Source organism: Sphaeramia orbicularis, chromosome 3, assembly GCF_902148855.1.
Source record: "Sphaeramia orbicularis chromosome 3, fSphaOr1.1, whole genome shotgun sequence".
NCBI lineage: Eukaryota > Metazoa > Chordata > Actinopteri > Kurtiformes > Apogonidae > Sphaeramia > Sphaeramia orbicularis.
The window spans coordinates 19734262-19755196 of NC_043959.1; the positions used below are offsets into that span (position 1 = coordinate 19734262).

At 39.9% G+C, this 20935-nt stretch overlaps 1 long non-coding RNA gene across 1 annotated transcript; it reads left to right on the forward strand.

Annotated features, from left to right (window-relative positions):
• LOC115416928 (uncharacterized) lies at nt 1-19215 on the forward strand. The gene is made up of 3 exons (XR_003935061.1): nt 1-11; nt 777-783; nt 19116-19215. It is a non-coding gene; the product is annotated as an uncharacterized LOC115416928 (long non-coding RNA).
• Nucleotides 19216-20935: the final 1720 nt, after the last annotated feature.

Sequence of the window (20935 nt, forward strand, 5' to 3'; positions counted from 1 at the left end):
CTCTCACAATTGTCGTGTTACTGAATAACTACGGCCAAACACATTCCAACAGCCCAGTGCCTCTCAGTTAAGAGAAAACAGCTCCAAGTACAGAAAATATGGAAATTCACAAACTCAAGCACAAGTCTAAACGTGGAACAAAAAGGATGAAATAAACATAAAAATAATTAATTCTAACAAGAATAAACAACTATTACACTGAAACTTCAAAGTGTCGTAAGTTGGAAAAAAACATTGTAAAAGACCGACTCTGACTTGGATCCAGTTCTTGTTTTTCCTTCTTTTCCTCATTGCTGTGGTTTTTATTATGTTGGTGTAGTGTGTGAATACTAATAAGACTACAATATGACTGCAGTTGGGGTCTGATGAGGTCACAGGCACCTGGTGCTGCTGGAAGTTTACCTGTTATTATTATCACTATCGCTATTATCACATTTATTATATATATGTTATTTACAGTTGCCAACGAGGTCCAAACACATTTCAACAGCCCACTGCGTCTCAGTTAGAGAAAGCAGCTGCAAATATAAAAACGATGCATCAATACGACAACTTTTCCAGGAACGTCCATGTATATTTTAACAAGAGGATATAAAACCTCATTGTGCAGACATTAGCGGGGTTTCCATTACCCTCAGAAATGCGCAAAATGAAAATTGCGCAATAAAAACCTGATAATGGAAACACTGAAAAGTCGCAAAAACTGTCAAAGATCGCAAAATAGTTTTTACGCTCTCATGAGGTGGTTTTTGAGACATTTTGCTATTAAAGTATAGAGCAAAAGTGCAATGGAAACACATTTAGTTCATCTGGACCCATGTGGTCCTGGTAGTTTTGCTGAGTCCAACCGTCTCCCCTATGAGCCTGTACTCAGAACAGGTGTTGTAGTTTGTATAGGGATGATTCTCCGTTCCCTTCTTCTTTAGTTGAAGACAGTCAGTGCAATAGCAGTAGATGAACCGACACTAAAGTGGCAACACCATGGAGGTTTGGATCAAACTCAGTGAAACATCTGCCTTAAACAAGCAATTGCGAGAACTATACAGTATTTTATCAGACTTACAACATGTCGCGAGACAGGACTTTGCATGCTAACCTTCCCGAATACCCTCTACTGCAGTGGTTCCCAACCTTTTTTGGCTCATGACCCCATTTTAACATCACAAATTTTTGGCGACCCCAGACATTCAAGACGGAGACTTTTTTTTTTTTTTGCTAAAATTAATTTGTTTTCGATCACATAATAGTTTGCTATACTATGTTGCAAATAATTTTAGACAACATTAAGGCTATGTAATATATGTAATTATGGATGGAGGCAGAAAACCCAAGTGTAGATTACTGCACAAAGTGAGAATTTGATTTTCTTCAGTCAGGATATGTACAGTCAGTCCAGCTTGGATTTACAAGGCTGACAATTAATACTGAACAAACAATAACTCAAACTATGAATTATGAAAGAGCTGAAGCATCTGAAACTGACCACAATAAACATTTGAAAGATAAACAGAACCACAGTGCTTCAGTTTCATACTCACAGTTTGTCATGTCTTTTATGGATTGGGATTGTCTCTGTCAACTCACCATATATTTTTTTATCAGTAAGTTGTTTTTTTTTTTAATATAAATTACTAGAAATTTCAGGCGACCCCATTTGAATTCCAGGTGATCCCATGCGGTGTCCCGACCCCAAGGTTGAAAAACACTGCCCTTGTATGCTAACTTCCCTGTGCCTTTACTTAAACCCCCCTACTGTGTGTTAACATTCTTGGAAGGTAACAAAATGTGACTGTTTGTTAAAGGTGGGGTGCGAGATGTTTTCCTGGAGGATTTTTTACTATATTGCTTGAAATCCCTTTACACATTGATTACAACTAATTAATTAAATGCTCTAACACAAAAATACAAAAATGCTGTCACCTGTGGAATGGACAGGACTGAAAAAACACCATTCAATCATTTTGAGCGGCCGATCACAATGATTGAATGGTGATATGTCTATCAAACTCACGTGCCATTTGTCCCTCCCCCTCTGTGCGTACCCCTCTTTGCACATGAATCGTGCGTTCTCAGAGGTTGGAGCACTGGTACAGGAAACGAAGCCAGAGCCAGAGCTTGGCTATATTCGTTATATTAGGATGGAAAGATCACCGGCAAACTAACATAAATCAGTAGGAAATGTAACGTTAGTCAGATAGGTATGAACTGGGGCTGTTCTGTAAGAGCGGGGGTGTTGGAGGATGTATGGATCCATGAGCTGGAGCCGCCAGAGCTGGAGCCGGCTGAATTGTTGCTGTGCAGTGCTCGTGAACCCTTGAGAACAAGCTTTGCGCATGCCAGTACTCTGGAGGCATGGCTTCAGGGGGATGTCTGAAGAAAGGGGTTTGGACTTTTGAATTGAGTATTTTCAAAATATAGCTTGCTGGACCTGTTTTTCTAAGATCTCGTAACCCACCTTTAAAACCTGGGGCTCATCACTCAATCAAAAGGCCCTTTGAAGAAACTGGAGGAGTCATTTACAGATGAGATCCACCCTATAAAGGTGGATCTTGCTGGAAGCTCTTTTCTTTTCACCACGTGTATGCAGAACTGACCTTTCTTTGCAAAGAAATAAAAACCTTGTCGACCGGCAGAAGTCTCTATTTCATTATTCAACAGCAGCAGAGAAAAATTTTCCACTACGGTAGAATCACACATCAGAAGCCAAACACTCTTCAATGGAAACACCTACAAGTAGGACTGTCGAAATTGTAAAAATCTCGCTTTTATTTTGGGGAAAACTGTCATGGAAAGCCAGATACAGACAAACCTGGTGAAGAAGAAGAAGCAAGTTCTGGACTGGACTCATGTGGTCCACGCTCGTCCTCGACTGGGAATATGTGCAAACTCACCCCACACTGAAAAGGAAGAATGAGACACAATGAGCCTTGGACACACTGACTTGTGTCTTCAGTCTGTGGACGTTTTGTGGAAAGAAATAAAAACATTTCAAAGTGTTAAATGCTTTTCTGATCCAAACTTTTCCATCGTGTCATTGAAAAGTGTCTAAGTCTTTCAGATGGTCCTGGAGGAAACCCTGAGCCTCAGGTGTGAACAGCAGAGTGTGTCAGCTGTTTTATTCACCACAATCGCTGCAGTTGGATGTTGATTTATGGAGCTGAATGTGCAGAAACACCAGCATGGGGAAGCCTTAACGTATTTCCAGACAGACTAACTCAGATCTTTTGTTGCCTATCAGGAAGTCATATAATACCTGCAGCTAAGTATCTGAGTCGGCCCGGGTTTAAGACGTCTTTGTTCTGAGCTGCAGGCGAATGAGGTCAAACGTTGGACAATTAGCATCAAAAACTCAACACTTCACAACATTAGGACGATTTGACACTGCTGAACCATCAACTCTGCACATCACGGTGAGAGAATGAGCATAATAATAGTCATGAAACATTATGAGGAGATAAATGACTGTGGCCCACTGGCATTTAGCTGGATGCTCCTCTGTATTCTGAAGACGTGCCTCCTCCTCCTCTTTAAGGCCTTTAACGGCTCATATTTGGCTGAAGGAGCAGAGCTGATGCAGTCGCTTTTAAAGCCACATCTATCAGAAACACCACCCATGTCATCTGTCCTGCAGAACAAACACTATGGAGGTGGAGCCACTGTTTTAGCAGCTTCTGATACTTAGTATGATTACAAATTTAACCCATAAAGACCCAAACAGCAACCAGCAACCAAAACCATCTACTGATATAAACTGTCCAACACCTGTTGATCCACTAATCCGATCAATACATGTAAATAATTGGTGTAAAATATCATTCTTCATCTTTTCATGGACATCAGATATGACCCATTTGGAAAGTTCAGAGGCTCCGTAGTTACCGTGGAAACACCGTCATCTTCTACAACATTGATTCCCCAATAAAACCCATGGAGTTGGATCAATGACAGTGGATGGACACATTGGGTTTATTTGAATTAATGATATATTTTGTTGAAAAAGTGACTGTTACCCCATTATTTTTCTGGTTTGATGTATTAACCTTTGAATTTACTCTGAGCTTTTATGAACGTCTACATCATGGCTATCAAACTCATTTTAGTTTAGGTTCCACACACAGACCAATATGATCTCAAATAAGCCAGACCAGTACAATAAAACAGAATAAAAAATAGATTACACAAAAACATTGAATAATTTTGAGGAATTTGAGAAACAAGATCACAATAAACAGAAAAAACCCAACTAAAAACAACAAAAATAAACAAAATACAGAATACTAAGCATAAAACATGTTCAAAAATTTGAGAAACATTAACAAAATGAACACAAATTAAAAAAAAAACAACAAACGAAATATGATCAAATTAAGCAAAAACTAAATAAAACATGCATAAAAATAAACAAAAACTTAAGCAATATTAACAAATTTTTACAAATTCCTCCCATGGGCTGGATTGGACCCCTTGGTGGACTGGTTTTGGCCCACAGGCCGTATGTTTGACACCTCTGATCTACAGGATCAGTAAATTAAATATAGGAAAATACATGATTTACACTGAAAAATGCAAACGGAAGAGGATGATATTATGATAAATGGGGATAAGTCACTTAAGGTTAGAAAAAGAGAAAAACATATGTGGAAGTCAACTAAAAAGTAGTTGTGGGTCTTTAACCCTTTACTCCGTGATGTGTCTGTGGTGATCATTCTGAATGTATGATTTCTTTAAAATATTCATAAAAATTCAACCATTTGCTCAATACAAAGAATTTCAAAGCATGTCAGTAGAATAAACCTTGCTCTTTTGATAGACATCTGAGCATGCTCAGTTCACCCCCCTCCACCTGTGGAATGGGATGTAAAACACAGAGCAATGAGTGAGACCGACTCACTAAAAATGGATGATTTTTAGGGCTTTTTTTTTTTTTTTTTTTACACTATTTTCCTTGAGGTTTTTTGCTTTTACTGTTGTTTCCAGTGTTGTAGTGATTTTCCTTTATTTATTTTTTTACTGTGTTTTTACTGAGTTTGACCGTTTGGAATTCAACCAGGTGTCAAAAAGCAGCTGCACTGATTTATTAAAAAAAAAACAGCCCAAAACTAAAATTACTGGGCCCAAATTCAAATCCTTATTGTTGTTCAGTGTGTTGCAGTTCCATTCTAGTGCCTTATTTAGTCCAAACCTGTCAAATTTGAATTCCTCTCTTTGTCTTTTTTTGTTATTCCACCTGTTTTGACCCTAAAACACACAGTAAAACAAAACCACTGAAGAAAAGGAACACAAGCACATACAGCAGCTTTAATGAACCTGAAACAGACACAGATTCACAGCAGAACCTTTACCTGGAATCAGGGCTCAGGGGTTAAAGGGTTCAACATTAACAAATATACTGTTTAATTTGGAGTTAGCTTTTTTTATACAAATGCTCTGAACACAGTGAACCATGAAACTCTGCTGGTTCCTCTTTAAATGTGAAGTCAAACTGGCAAATAACGCCTGAATCCAGCCGCTGTTGGCTCCACATCCCCGGTGGAGTCTCCTCAGCCCCGGTCCTCTCTAACAAGATCAGACCCCGCCCTCATAGATTCTATTACCCGACCACTCTATTACATTACATCTCCATTTACGAACCTTAAGCAGCTCCGAGCTCGGCTGGGGCTTCGACCTTGTCAAAGAGGAGAAACCGGGACCAGATAGAGAACTAGGAGGGAGAGGCAGGAATGAAAAACCTGACGGAGATGATGGAGGGAGCTGGAGGGGGGGGTGGGGGTGGGGGCGAAGGGAAAATAGAAAATCGATAAGCCAGAGGAGCAGGAGGATGAAGATTGAAGGGTGATGCGGATGGGATTTGGGGGCCGGGGTGGGTGGGTAGTAGTGGTGGGTGGGGGGGGTGTAGCTCTGGGCGCTGAGGCTGATGGCTATCACTGTATCGATGGAGGCGGCGGGACAGGACGGCACATCCCAGAGGGGGACGCATCATCTCCGGAGACGTTTGGGGGTCAAAGTGGTCAGACGGACGAACGGATGCCATGTCATCGGTTATTGAAACCTGTGACACTTCATCCAACACACAGACTATCAACAGTTGATGATCTCACAACGTCTGAGGGCGAAAACACTCACATTTAGTGGAAAAATGTGGAATTTTGGATAAAAAGTTGGTTTAAATTAAGTCCAAACAACGTCATAGTCAGTGTTTCAGTGAATCTGGAGAGTTCTGCTGTGGATTTGGTTCAAACTATAAAGAATCAGCTTTTTTTTCCAGTGAAAAAACCAACACAAATCCAATAATGTTTGTATATATTTGTATGTGAGTTAACTATCCAGTATATGGGTGAGCATATTATGCACACTTTGCACTTCACGTTGTAAAAGGTCATATTATATTTCACAATCTGTATATGGTCAGAATTCAAAAGTTGTTCCTTTTTGCATGATTTTTACAACTCTGACCATGAGCATTTGATAATCTCACGTCGTCTGGGGGTGAAAACACTCACATTTAGTGGAAAAATGTGGAATTTTGGATTAAAAGTTGGTTTAAATTCAGTCCAAATGTCACAGTCAGTGCTTCAGTGAATCTGGAGAGTTCTGCTGTGGATTTGGTTCAAACTATAAAGAATCAGCTTGTTTTTCCAGTGAAAAACCAACACAAATCCACAAAATGTCTGTATATTTGTATGTGAGTTTACCTTCTAGTATCCAGGTGAACATGTTTATGTTTATGTTTACGCATTTGGCAGACGCTTTTTTCCAAAGCGACTTACATGGGAAAACCAATTAAATCACTCAATCAATCAAAATTTTATTTATATAGCGCCAGATCACAAAAAAAAGTTATCTCTTGACATTTTATATATAGAGTTGGTCAAAACCAGACTCTAAGGCAATTTACAGAACCCCAACAGAATCCTCCAGGAGCAAACACTTGTGACTGGTGACAGTGGCGAGGAAAAACTTCCCTTTAACAGCAGAAACCTTGAGCAGACCCAGACTCCTGGAGGATGGCCGTCTGCCTTGACCAGTTGGGGTTAAAGAGAGAGAGTAGAGAAGGGGAAAAAGAGAGAGTGATAGAGATAGAGACTGGGGGAGAGGGGGAGAAGGGGGGAGTAGGGGGAGACACATGGAGGCAGTTGAGGATAAGTGAGTGGTGATGATGAGGGCAGGGAAGAGGCCGGACCACCGCAGCAGGTCCAGAGATAATCCTGGAAGAATCTGTGGTTATCCTGGGAAAAACCTTATTAGAATATTTAAAATGGAATGTTTGAAAGTGCTAGGATAGGAGGTGCTCTCGGAAGAGCTGGGTCTTCAGGAGCTTCTTGAAGATAGGCAGGGATGACTCTGTTCTTGTAGCACTTGGTAGAGCGTTCCACCAACGTGGAACAACCCATGAAAAGAGCCTGAATTGTCTTGTACAAGGTCTGGGGACCACCAGACTACGTTCCCCAGACGAGCGGAGTGGTTGTGGGGCGACATAAGCATTTATTAGTGCACCTAAGTAGGTAGGAGCAGACCCACTGAGAACATATTATGTACACTTTGTACTTCATGTTATAAAAGGTCAGGTTATTTTTTCACAATTTGTTTTAGGTCAGAATTTAAAAGTTGTTGATTTTTGCGTGATTTTTAAAATTCTGACCCAGCCACTAAAATCCTTCTCCGAAGGGAGTAAAAAATGCTTGTTAAACCCACTTTTTCTTAGTCTGTGGTTCATTTATTTGCGTATTTTTACCCTAATAGTTCATAAAGTTTGAATTTGAACTCTCCAGGTGCTGCAAAACTATCTTTAATTTGTGCAAAAATCCAGTCGATTTCTACAATCTGTTTTAATTACTGCTTAATGTTACGTTTTATAACTAGTTCCATCACGACATTTGCACATATAAGGTCCAGACTTCAGACAAACTTTTCTTCAGTATTTCTCCATACTTGTTTATCAGCAGCAGCGGTTGCAGTCTGTTCTGAAAATATGTCCAAACTTGGAGCCTGTTACCTAAAATGTTCAGTTGTTGGTTGAATGGGACAGAGCAGCACAGCCAACAACCTGGAGGGGGCGGGGCCTGAAGTGGCTCATGTGCATTTAAAGGGCCAGCGCTCCAAACCACCTTTCTGGTGTCATTACTCAGAAATAGGGTTGAAGAAGGACCTGAGGAGTTGAATGAATGAAGAATTCAGACCCAAGCAGAGCATTTACAGTTTATGGAGACCACAGGGAAATGTGGGAAAAGGAAGAATTCCATTGAAAAAAAAGCAAAATATCACTCCTTTAACTGCAGTAAAATTAAGTTGAATCATTCCCTTTGACCCTAATAATATCTGTACTAATACTGAAGGAAACCACACCTTCTTCCATGTGTTTGTCTGGAAAACTCCACCACTAAAAAACTAAAACCAACAAAATAGAAAAACTGTGTAATGAGCAGACTCTAATCCATCCACTCCATCCATTCTGAGGTGGAATCCATCACCCGGACCCCTCTGGTTTACAGTTATAAATAATTCTGCGTTTGTCAGAATGAGTGATCGTAAATTGGAGGCATCCATCGTCATGGTGATGCATTTCTCCTCCCTCGGTCCAAACAGTGATTAGAACTCTCATTTGGCTCCGTATTACATCAGCGCAAAGCTCAGGGCGAACATTACTTATAAACTAATGTACCCACCAGCCCTGGTACAATACCATCATGCCCTGCTGTAACCTGCTGATCCAGAATACAGATCGTATTAACACCCATCATCGTGTTAACCCTTAGGTCGTCCTCAGGCATTTTTGTACTTTTTTTTTTATTTCTTGAACATTTTGACTATGTTGCAGCTTTTGGCATAAAATTTGACAAGAACTTTTGTTTTTAGTTACATTTGTGAAATCTATTGTCATTTCACCTCGTTATACAGTAAAATATCTCTAATTATCTCTAAATATTTTATATTTTTTGAAGATGTCTGTATTTTATTGTGTTATTAGTTGTGAGTCCACTGTTGACCACCTGTAATTTCATTGCACAACCTGTGTAATTACAATAAGCCTATTCTTCTTCTGCTCTTTTATTCTTACATGTTTTATACTATGTTGATGCATTTTGCTCCCTTTGGTTACCTTTGTGGCAAAGATGTACATGCCCAAAAAACTGCTATAAAATCGTCAACCATAAATTTTTTGGGGTTGCTTTTTTCATAAATTATTTAAACAACTTCCACCCTGCTCAAAACTACCAAATATTCAACAATATTCAGGATTTTAACCTTTTAAATGCCAGATTATTTGAATTCTGACTCATTTATTACAAAAAAAAGAAAAACCACAAAAAAATTAATATTTTCCATACAATAAATAGTAGAAGGATAAGATATTGGTAGTGATTAAAGCCTTGGATATGTCAAAGATTAGAAACATCATTAATTTGATTGTATTACTATTTTTTCTGTAGCGTCAGATACTCCCTCTGGTTTCATTTGTGGCAAAAATGTACACGCACAAAAAACTGCTATAAAATCATCATACATAAAAATATGTATATATATTTTTTGCTTTTTTCCCCATAAATTTTTTAAACAACTTCAGTCCTGCTCAAAACTACCAAACATTCAACAATTTTCAGGATTTTAACCCTTTAAATGCCAGTTTAATTATTTGAATTCTGACTGATTTATTACCAAAAAAAGCACAAAAAATTCAATATTTTCAATATAATAAATAGTAGGTGGATGAAACACTGGTGGTGGTTAGAGCCTTGGATATGTCAGAGATTAGAACCGAAACTGATTTGTTGTCATTAGAATTTTTTCTGTAGTGTCAGATACTCCCTCTGGTTTCCTTTGTGGCGAAACTGTACATGCACAAAAAATCTGCTATAAAATCATCATACATAAATATATATTTTTCCGCTTTTTCATAAATCTCTTAACTTCAGCGCTGCTCAAAACTACCAAACATTCAACAATTTTTCAACTATTTTAACCCTTTAAATACCATTTTAATTATTTGAATTCTGACTGATTTATTACCAAAAAAAGCACAAAAAAACTTCAATATTTTCCATATAATACATAGTACAGGGATGAAACATTGGTGGTAATTAGAGCCTTGGATATGTTAAAGATTAGCGACAAAACTGATTTGATGTCATCAGTATTTTTTCTGTAGTGTCAGATACTCCCTCTGATTACCTTCATGGACAAAAATGCCCCATTGATTTCCATTATAACCTAATTTTTCTAATCACAACCCATGTCCCATCCCCCTACTATTTATTATATGGAAAATATATTTTTTTTAAAAATCACTCAGAATTATTGAATGTTTGGGAGTTTTGAGCAGGGCTTAAGTTGTTTAAAAGATCTATGGAAAAAAATATTGATGTATGATGATTTTACAGCTACTTTTTTGTGCACGTACAGTTTTAGAGTAAATCTGAGGAGGCCATAAGGGTAAAGGAATGTCCAGAAACAGGCCAACCACTGTCTCCTCTCCTGGTTTGTGTTCTGTCTGTCTGTCCGTCCACCTGTCTCCCTCCTCAGCCTCCGTTTCCGTGGAACATCTAATGAATATTTCCCTTTGAATGTGAGTGTAAAACAAACACCAGCCGACTCCCTGCTCCCTTTGCTCGTTCCTTGGAGGGAAGATGTGAGGAGCATGAAAAAGCTGAGGAGCTCATCCAGGATTTTGGTGTCTGCTCTGCCTCCTGCGCCTCTGATCATGTGCCCCGAGGAGAGACATGGATACTGGGGACGACATGCGGAACGCCACGGCTCCACCATGATCCTCAGAAAAATGGTGACTATTTCATACATCAACATCTGTTCGTCACCTCAGTCACTGGTGTATTTGAATTTAACCCTTTATAGGACACTAAAATATACAAGAAAAAAAAGAATAAATAAATCTCCATATTTTAATTGGGAAAACGAATACATGTCTGATCACACTATGAATTAATAAAGATGGAGCCCAACCTTAATCACTGGTGTTGTCATGAAAGTTTGGAAAACGTCACTTCTCCACAATAACATGAAACACGATGAAGGTCATGTTTCTTCACATTTCAACTTTTGATTTGACAAAGAGGAGTCACACTGCGTTAAAGCCGAGGGGGAAAAGAAACTGGTCTGTGCCATTAGCCATAATGCCAAAGAGAAGCCGTGTGCCCTTTTGCACCACAAATAAACAAAGAAAATCACCAGTTAAAGTTTGACATTTTACCAAATAATAAAATGGAACCACAAAGGAGGACAAAATGGCTTCAAACTATCAGAAGAGAGGATGAGTTTGGCAGATTATGGGACCAAAAACAAAACATATGTATGTCTGCAGTCAGCACTTCATTTAGGTCAGTTTAATGGAATGAGAACCATTTCCAAACAATGTCAGGGGGATCAGCAATATTAGATTAATTGTTTAAATGCTAGTAAACTTTGTACTACATTTGCAATTTGTGTAGATTTCCTCATAACATGAACAAAAGTACACATTCAGTATCTAAGCAAAAGTACAGATACTTGTGTACAAAAGTCTGGTAAAAATAGAAGTACTGATTAAAGTTCTTTACTGTGTATGGTATATGTAAAAAAAAAAAAAAAAAAAGAAAAAAAAGTGCTGTCTCTAATGTACTCCAAGCATAAATCCAACCTATCTCTCTGAAGGACATTTCTACTGCCCGTTTCTGTGCAAAGCTTAAAGAACCTCACATCATATTGAACCAACAACATTAATTAACATTAATTTGTCTATTTAATATCAGGTACTGAAATTATGTTAAGTTTAATTCATCATATCTATAACAAAAGTGATAAACCGTAATTTCCGGTCTATAAGCCGCTACATTTTTCCACACTCTGTGAACCTGCCGCTCAAAAATGATGCGTCTAATTTATGTTTTCCGGGTGAAAGATCGATCCAGCTGTCGAAGAAGGAAATAGAGCTGCTGCACGTGAGCTTGGCATCAATGAATCGATGGTGAGACGCTGGAGACAAGGTGGGTGTGGCTTATAGTCAGGTGTGGCCAATAGTCCGGAAAGTATGGTAGTCCCATACCAAGTGACTCCATCAAGTAGCAGAAGATGTCTGGAAATGACACTTCATCCCACTGAGTCGATCACTGGTCCAGTCTTTTAAAACATATGGAAAACAACCCAGTCCCAGTGGATTTAATTTTTCAATATAGTGATTCTTGTCAAAAGGCAATAGCAACTGAAAGTGCGTCGTGACAACTGATTGGCGTCAGCAGAACAAGTTGAAATTCTGCACTTCTACATTATAGCGGACGAAGGGGGAAGGATTATTTTCCCCTTCGGGTTTCCGTTGCTGACTGTATCTATGTTATTGTTACGTTATATGTTACGTTATTATTATTTTACAGGTCTGACCCACTGGAGATCAAACTGGACTGAATATGGCCCCTGAAAGAAAATGAGTTTGACACCCTTGGTCTATGAGCTGTTCTTTGTGGTCCTTCATGGTGGCCCACCCCCCCTACACCCGCCCCCCCCGGCATTCCGGCTCTGATCAAAGGGGCTTTGCTGAGACGTTTACCCAGAGAAGGAGCGCTGCTGTCCGGGATTCTGCCGGGCACAGATGGCGCCCAGTGAGGCTGGAGGCCCGAGGCAGGAACTGGTGAGAGAATCAGAGGGAAGTGGGCACAGCGAGCACTCGGTCCTTCTGGGGAGTCAAAGCCCCCACCCACCCCCATATCACCCCTCCGGCCACAAGAGTCCATCCAAATGGAGGCAATCTCCCAGCCCCTCCAGGGAACGGCTTGCAAATGCACTCATTCCCTCCTTCCCACTAGCGTGCCTCCATCTCCTCCATCTGATGTATGAATGAAGGCGAAGCAGGAGGAGGGGGGTGGAGTTGAGGAGTGGGGGGGGGGGGCTGATGTGCTGCAGCAGAGGCAGAAAGGCAATCTCTGTGTGTCCTTTGAAGCTTGTCTTATGGCTTTTCTCTGTCAGGTTTCTCTCCAGGGATCTGCAGGGAATCTGGCTCTGGGAGGCATCTGCACTCGTACAATCTGAGGCTCCTGAGTCCGAGCCTGGAGAGTCTGTGAACAGAGCGCAACACAACCGCTGACATTTAGACCCCTGTCGGTACAGAGGCAGTGACAGGAGGACGGTGGAGGAGTTCAGTCGACAGAGCTACCACCGACAACTGCAGCTCAGGTCGGAGAAGGTCGACCAGCGCATCCTCAGCCATGGAGGAGTTTATATGAGGTGGAGAAGGAAAGGAAGGAAACTGAGTGTGTGCTTCAGCTGGAGGAGTTCCATATAGAAACCTGTGGGTTTGTCATATACGCAGTGCAATGTGGTGACTCCAATTAACTTTATTTCTATTTTGAGCTCTCAACTGTGTTTTAATCACTTTGGAGTTTTAAAGGGCTCATATTTATCTAAACCCACTTTTATGAGTCTTTGGTATTTTTTTTGTGTATTTGGACCCTAATAGTTCAAACAGTTTGAATTTGAACCCTCCAGGTGCTGCAAAGCTTTCTTTATATTTATTTTGGCAAAAATCAAGTGAATTTCTGCAACTTGTTTGAATTCCTTCTTAATTTGTTCCGTTTTATAACTAGTTACAGCAAGGTCCAAACTTCCGACGAACATTTCTCAGTACGCCACAACTGTTTGTCAGCAGCAGTGGTTGTAGTAAAAACTGAAAATATGTCCTTACTTCGAGCCAGTTACCTAAAATGTTCAGTTGTTGGTTGAACGGGACAGAAAGCACGGTCAACAACCTGGAGGGGGTGGGGCTCATGTGCATTTAAAGGGCCAGTGCTCCAAACCACCTTCCTGGTGTCATTATGCAGAAATAGGGTTGAAGATGGACCTGTGGAGTTGAATGAATGAAGAATTCAGACCCAAGCATAGCATTTACAGTTTATGTAGACCACAGGGAAATGTTGGAAAAGGAAGAATTCAATTTTAAAACAGCTAAATATCACTCCTTTAAGTTATCAGTGTCATGAATAAACTCATGGTAACACTGTAAACTGCATCAGTCATATGGGAAACAAGGTCATTTCAATCCTGTTTTTGCAACTTTTCATCCACATTTAGCCAATAAACAGCTCAGCTCAGTGTCTATAGTCCTAAACTCTTATTCAGGAGTAATTTAAAGTAAAAAACACTGATTAAAGAGTCCAAAAAAAGTGAGTAAAAGAAGATTGACTCACATCAGTCGACCTGCAATGTTTTCATTTGTGAAGTTCCCTCACAAATGTCCACCATCCTTTTGCCTCAAAATCTGAAATCTCAATTTATGGTTCAAACTAGTCGCTTTTCCATTGACCCTCGAAATGCACAAATATAACTTGCACATAAAAAATTACCTAATGGGAAAACGACAATTTCGCCAAAAGTCTAATTTTTCAATTAAAGGTTTTTGCGCTGGCAAGAGGTGGTTTTTTGGGTGTAGCAAATCACGCAAAACTGCAATGGAAAGACCTTTTTCCACAACTAGTCAGGTGAATTAAAAAATTGGATGTTGACGGATGTTACAACAAGCGAAGAAGAAGAAGAAGAAGAAGAAGAAGAAGAAGGAGAAACATGTCATGGTTTGTGTGGACACACCAGAAAATCCAATCATTTTTTTATTTAGAACGAGATAGAAGGGTAATGGAATTCCACATATTACGCACATATATTTTTTTGACATTTAGTAAATATTGGTTCAAATCATTGATTTTGGAAATTTCAGATGAAAAAAATAGCTGTTAAGTAGGGATGTCCGATATTGGCTTTTTTGCCAAAAACCGATATGCCAATATTGTCCAATGCTTAATTTCCAATTTCGATATCTACCGATACTGCTGCTCATATATGTGGGATATTAAACTAATTTTAGGTAACATCACATATCTCCTGTCATGGAATTAACACATGCCTAATTTTATTGTGATGCCCCATTGGATGCATTCTCAAATGCAACAAGGCTTTCAAAATGTAAACACTGTCTGTGCAAAGAATACATACTTCAACTTAACTCTTTCCCTGCCAGAGCATTTTCCAGTGAGTTGGTAGCCAGTGCCTGCCTTTTTGGTCATTTTCACTAATCTTTGGAGGCTGACTGAAAATGTTGTGTTAGGAGTATGTGAACACTGAATACATCGAAAGAAAGAACAGAACTTCAACTTTCAAACACAAGACACAATTTTATTCTAACTTCATTCGTTTGTGAGATATAAACATTTGAATATTGGTCATTTTCAGGAAAAAACTGAATTTTCAGCAAAAAACTGAGAAAATTGCATTTTTTTCCCAAAGATATTGATTTTCAAGATAAAATTGATTTCCTATTTACATTTTTGACTCTTTCTCATTTACCAACAGTAACACTGTATTCAAAACCACAAAATAAAATAACAGTAATAACAATAATAATAACAAACAGCTCTAAGAGATCCCATCATTCCACAAAATATTAGGGGAATCCACACCAAACTTTAGACCAAACATCTTCTAAAGCACCAGGTTCCTTCTAAACTTTACACATTTACATACATCAGTTATAAGTCTTCCACATATTAGTTTAGCTTTTTGATATAAACACTTCAATATTCCTCATTTTCAAGAAAAAAAAGAAACAAATGCACTAAATACTGTAGATTTCTGGCCTTTCCTTGGCTGCACCAGGTCCTCCTGTTGGACCAGCTGCTGTGTTTGAGCTGTAAATAATTATATGGACATGTAGTTATTTATCTATGTATGAATATATGTATTTATTTATTTCATACTAAAGCCAAATCAAACAGTGCCTTACCTGTGTCCCTGCTGACATTATGGAGCTGAATCTGTTCCATGTCCTCAGTCTGAATCTGAACTCACTCTAACAGATTCAGACTAGGTGTCTTTTGTCTTGTCTCATGTCTGCGTGTCTGTCTTCTCCTTGAATGTCCACTATAAATGTCTCTTCTCTCTTCCTCCTGTCTGTCATTGTCTCCTTTTCGCTCCGTGCCCTTCCTCTTCCCCATCTCCGTGTCGGACCCGAGCCGCTCCGTTTTCCCGTGTTTCGTGTCCGTCTCCCTCACCTTCTATTTCTCCGTTCCTGTGTCTAAATGGTTCTTCTGTAGCTCCATCATATATTGAACTGTCGGACTCTGTCTCCATAATCATTTTTAAGGCTTTTGAAACTGCGCGCGGTTCCTGCAGAGTCTGCATTTCCTCATTCACAGTGACTGCCTGCTGTATGTGTTGCCATGGGATACGGAGACTCCAGTGCGAAAACGTTAAACTTGGTCCTTCATTTTTCCAAAAAAGCTGCTTAACTGTTTGTTTTTGGACTAAGGAAAGTAATTCACACGATCCGCAACAGCTTCAACTACAGTATAACAGTGAAAACACGGAGTGACGGAAAATCTCGTCATTGGCAGAGAAAGAGTTAAGTTGTGGAAAAAATGCCATATTTATTTATTTTCTCTCCCTCCCTCCATGACTCTATTACAGTGTGTCAACTCTACTGTACAATTTTGAAAACTGCACATTTCTTTCAGCAACAAACAATGCTTCATTTACGCGTTGGTAAATGCCGGTGAAATCAAGGAATTATGTTATCGGTTTTAATGATAGGCAAAAAAAACGATATTCACCAATATTACATTTTTATGCCAATATCGGGCCGATAATATCGGTGGACATCCCTACTCTTAAGGGTTTTTTATGGCATGTAATGACATAATCTAGTGTTCAAGCAGCAACAGAAACTGTCTGATTTAAATGTGTGAAAACATCACACTTCAATGGAATTACTTTAAGACATTTTGGTTTAATTGTGTGGACAGGTTTTTTCTAGTACAGTGTTAATCTGGGCTTCCATATGTGTCAGTTTTAATACACTTCTGCTCTGTATTCGTACATTTAGCACAGGTATTGTGTAATGCAAACCTGGAAAAGCCTGTACTGATGGAGTGTTGTGTTGGTAACGCAGTTGCATCATCCATCTGCATCACATTTACTCTGAAGACACTGCTGGAAAAACCCCGTCTGCTGCTCCACAAAGTTTCACAGAGTTTTCTTTTTTAATGCAACCTTCAACACAGTGCATTTGGCATCATTTTTTCATGTGTTTTCTTTGTTGATTGGTAAACCTGAGTCATAACAGCCACAGGGTGAAATCATTTTGTGATTGTTACCCCAGTGTGAAACCTGGTTCATATTGTTAGAAAAACATATGTATTCAGGTCTTTTGGACTCTCTTCAGTCCTGGCTTCATCATTAATACCACTGGTCTACAATAAAAAAAATAAAAATAAAAACAATGAAAAACCAAAATTGCCAGAATAAAAGTAGAGATTTTAAGTTTGAATCACTAATAAATGTAAATTCAGTCCAAATGCTGGTTTTCTGTAGTTGCACAGACACAGTCTTGGGTCTATGGAAGAGGATTAGGGCCACTGAAAAAAAACAAAAAAAACAAACAAATTAAGGCCCAACACATTATTATTCTTCTGAGAAAAAAGTCAGGATTCTGAGATCTTGTATTACATCATCAGGACCTCTTTTGTGCATGCGGGTCACTTCAGGGTTGCATTCAGTTCACACTCAAAACTGAAGAAGTGGCATTTAATGTATAATATGAACAATAGGGCTGCACGATTTTGGCCAAAAATAAAATCCCGAATTTTTCCCTCTAAACTCAAGTTTTGATTTTGATTTTTGCGTAAAACTACAAATAATAATAATAATAATCTTTATTTATATAGCACTTTTCATACATTAAGACTGTAGCACAAAGTGCTTTACATATCAGTTTAAAAATCAGTACCACCCCCCCACCCACCCCCCCCCCCCCACACACACACACACACACACACACACGCACACCCACAAGCTCAAACATACTTAAAAAGACTGACTGAGCATGGGTAGACCAGAACGAAAAAATAAAAGTAAAAGAGGAGGCGCTGTCTCAGGGAGCCATCCGCACCAGGAGGCAGCCGCCGACCCCGGCAACCAGGCACCAGCGCCACAGCGCCACATCCCAACCAGTGGGAGAGGGCCAACTGGGACCCCCACCCACCAGAAAGGAGCAGACCCCAGTGAAAGAAGGTGCCACAGCCACCGGAGTCCGCAGCCGCCCCCTGGCATGGAGGGCTCCCTCTGATGAAACACCAGAGAATAAGAAACATTAAAAAGATATAAAAGAATTGATTAAAAGAAGCTAAATTTAAGACATATATGAAAATAATAAAAATATTAAACATTAAAATGATAAAACAGAAGCACTGGTTAAAAGAATCTTAAGATATATATATTAAATATAACTTTAAAACCTTTGAGTAGATAAAACAGAGGCATTAGTTAAAAGCCAAATTAAAAAGGTGGATCTTGAGCCTGGTTTTAAAAATTTCTACATTCTCTGTGGCCCTGAGGTTCCCTGGCAGGCTGTTTCAAAGGCGAGGAGCATAATGTTGAAAAGCTGCCTCGCCATGAGTTTTTGTGTAACCTTTTGGAACTGTCAAAAGGCCAGTGCCAGAGGACCTCAGGGTCCGCGAGGGTTCATAGGGTAAAAGCAAGTCTATAAGATAAGAAGGCGCAAGACCATTAAGACATTTAAAGACTATTAAAAGGACCTTAAAATCAATCCTGAAACACACGGGGAATGACAACAGAAGTCAGCATGTTGTTTTTGTGAGCAGCCCACAATGCAAGGCACTGCTCCCTACTAGAGGAAACACCAATGTAAGTCAGTGACAGGCATCAGTCATGTGTTTGTGGACCATGTAATGTGAGTGATCCCCATGCGGTTATATTTAAATTGAAGATCCGACCATGGAAGAGACCGACCCAGGATACGCTGGAAGGATTATATCTCCAGTCTGGCCTGGGAATGCTGCAGGATTCCCCTGGAGCTGGTGGATGTGTCTGGGCAGAGGGCTGTCGGGGCTGCTCTGCTGAGGCTGCCATCTCCACCCTGACCCGGATCGGAAGAAGACGGTACGGTACGGTACGGATCCATGCGGGACAACGTAAGATGAGTGATCCCCATGCAGTTATATTTGAATTGGGGGATCCATGCTTGAAACCACATCTTATACTGGTACCACTATTGCGGACCCATCACAGACCGCTCTCAGATAGGAGGAGGAGCCTACGGTAGCCTGGAAGCGTGCAGCCTGGAGGCATGAGAGAGAGGAAATTGATTTGACAATTTCCCTTTCTTTTAAAAATCATCCTAATTAAAAAATCAGATTTCCATTTGAAATCGATTAATCGCGCGGCTATAATGAACGAGCACACACACAAAAACATCGGATTTCACCCAAAAATCCAAATTGTACATTAAAACCTGCTGTCTGAATGTAGCCTACGTCTCTGATGCAGATCATTTATAAACCATTATAGACCAGTGTCATTGTTTTATTTCATCTTTTCTCCATCTTTGATATTGTAGCATCTAAATGAAACGTCCTCAGGTCCAGATATATATGTTTCCATCCGGATCGACCGCCTGTGTGTGCGTTTGGGTGTTTTGTGCTGAGGTCTCCAGTCCAAAGCCGGTCTTCTCTGTGCTCTGCAGGCCTCGTCACGTCCCTCAGTGCAGAACTAATGTGCTTCAGATCGATGGCAGCTCAGATGAAGTCTGCACAAATATGGCCGCTGAGCCTTCGCTACCTCTTCAAAGTTTTTCCTCATTTCATGTGTTGTTTTTTATGCGTCAGATCCAACATAAGGCAGAAGGTGCTCCACGTCTTCAGCGTGACATATTTTATCTCATACGTCCACATTGATTGTCTTTTCTTTTTTTCAATTTGTGCGAGGCGCTGGGTGTAATGTATTCTCCAGGCTCGGTCTGGACTAAATAGCCTTATCTGCGGCTGTGTACAGCATGTCAGAGACCATTGTTTTGGGAAGACATCACAGGCAGATAGACAGATACGCAGCACGCCGACTCCTTGTCAATCCTCTGAGCGGCGGGAGCAGCGGCATGTGCGTTCACTCTGCGTTATCAGGCGGGAGATTGATTTCTGTGTCCATCTTGTTTGCCCTTCCCTTTGTGTTTCAAAGCTCAATTTAGAGAAGCCTATGATGTATTGACGCGCGCGCCGTGAATTACCCGCTAAAAGATGCAAGTGCACAAAACACTGTCGCCAAACGGATAGGTTCTGTCCTTCCATTTGTGACGGCGGCAGCGTTGTTGTTCAGGGCACGTCCTCTTTGTGCGATGTCTTGCAGAGATGAGGCTAATGTTTGGCAGTGAAACGTCTGACTGCAGCTGCACTAACTAGATCACTAAAATAGGTTGTCAATGGTGACTAATATGAAGAAAGCATTTGCCTCGTGGCGAAGGATTTTTCCCAGCTCTGTTCGCCTTGATGCATTCATCACTGAGAAGCACAATAGGCGAACAAACACCATTACTCTCTGCAATGCGCACACACACACACACACACACACACACACACACACACACACACACACACACACACACACACACAGTCTTTATCCACTCTCCCTCCATAAACCTGAGCCTTTACTTCATTACCTCGACAGGCTCTTTGCAGGCCTGAATGCTGCACATCTAATTAAAAACTTGCTTAATTAAAAAAGAAGCAATAAGCCTTTAATGGTGACAAAAAGGATGTCAGCGAGGGGCCCAATAATGACTGAATGATAAGCAGCGAAGGAAAGAGTAAGAGCCGGAACATTTTATTGTCTTCGGTTGCTTTACTTAACTAGTACTGCATTAGTACTACTACTGTATTAGTACTAGGGGTGTGTATTGGCAAGAATCTGGCAATACAATACAAATCACAATACTAGGATTACAATACGATATACCGCAATATATTACGATACTGTTAACAAGACGATATTTTTTGTTTTGTTTCTTTTTTTAAAAGATTTTTTCCTGGAAAAAGTTATAGTGCAGAATTTTGATAAAGTTTCAACATGCGGCTTTACCAGTAAAAAAAAAAAAAAAAACACACAAATGAATAAATAATATTTA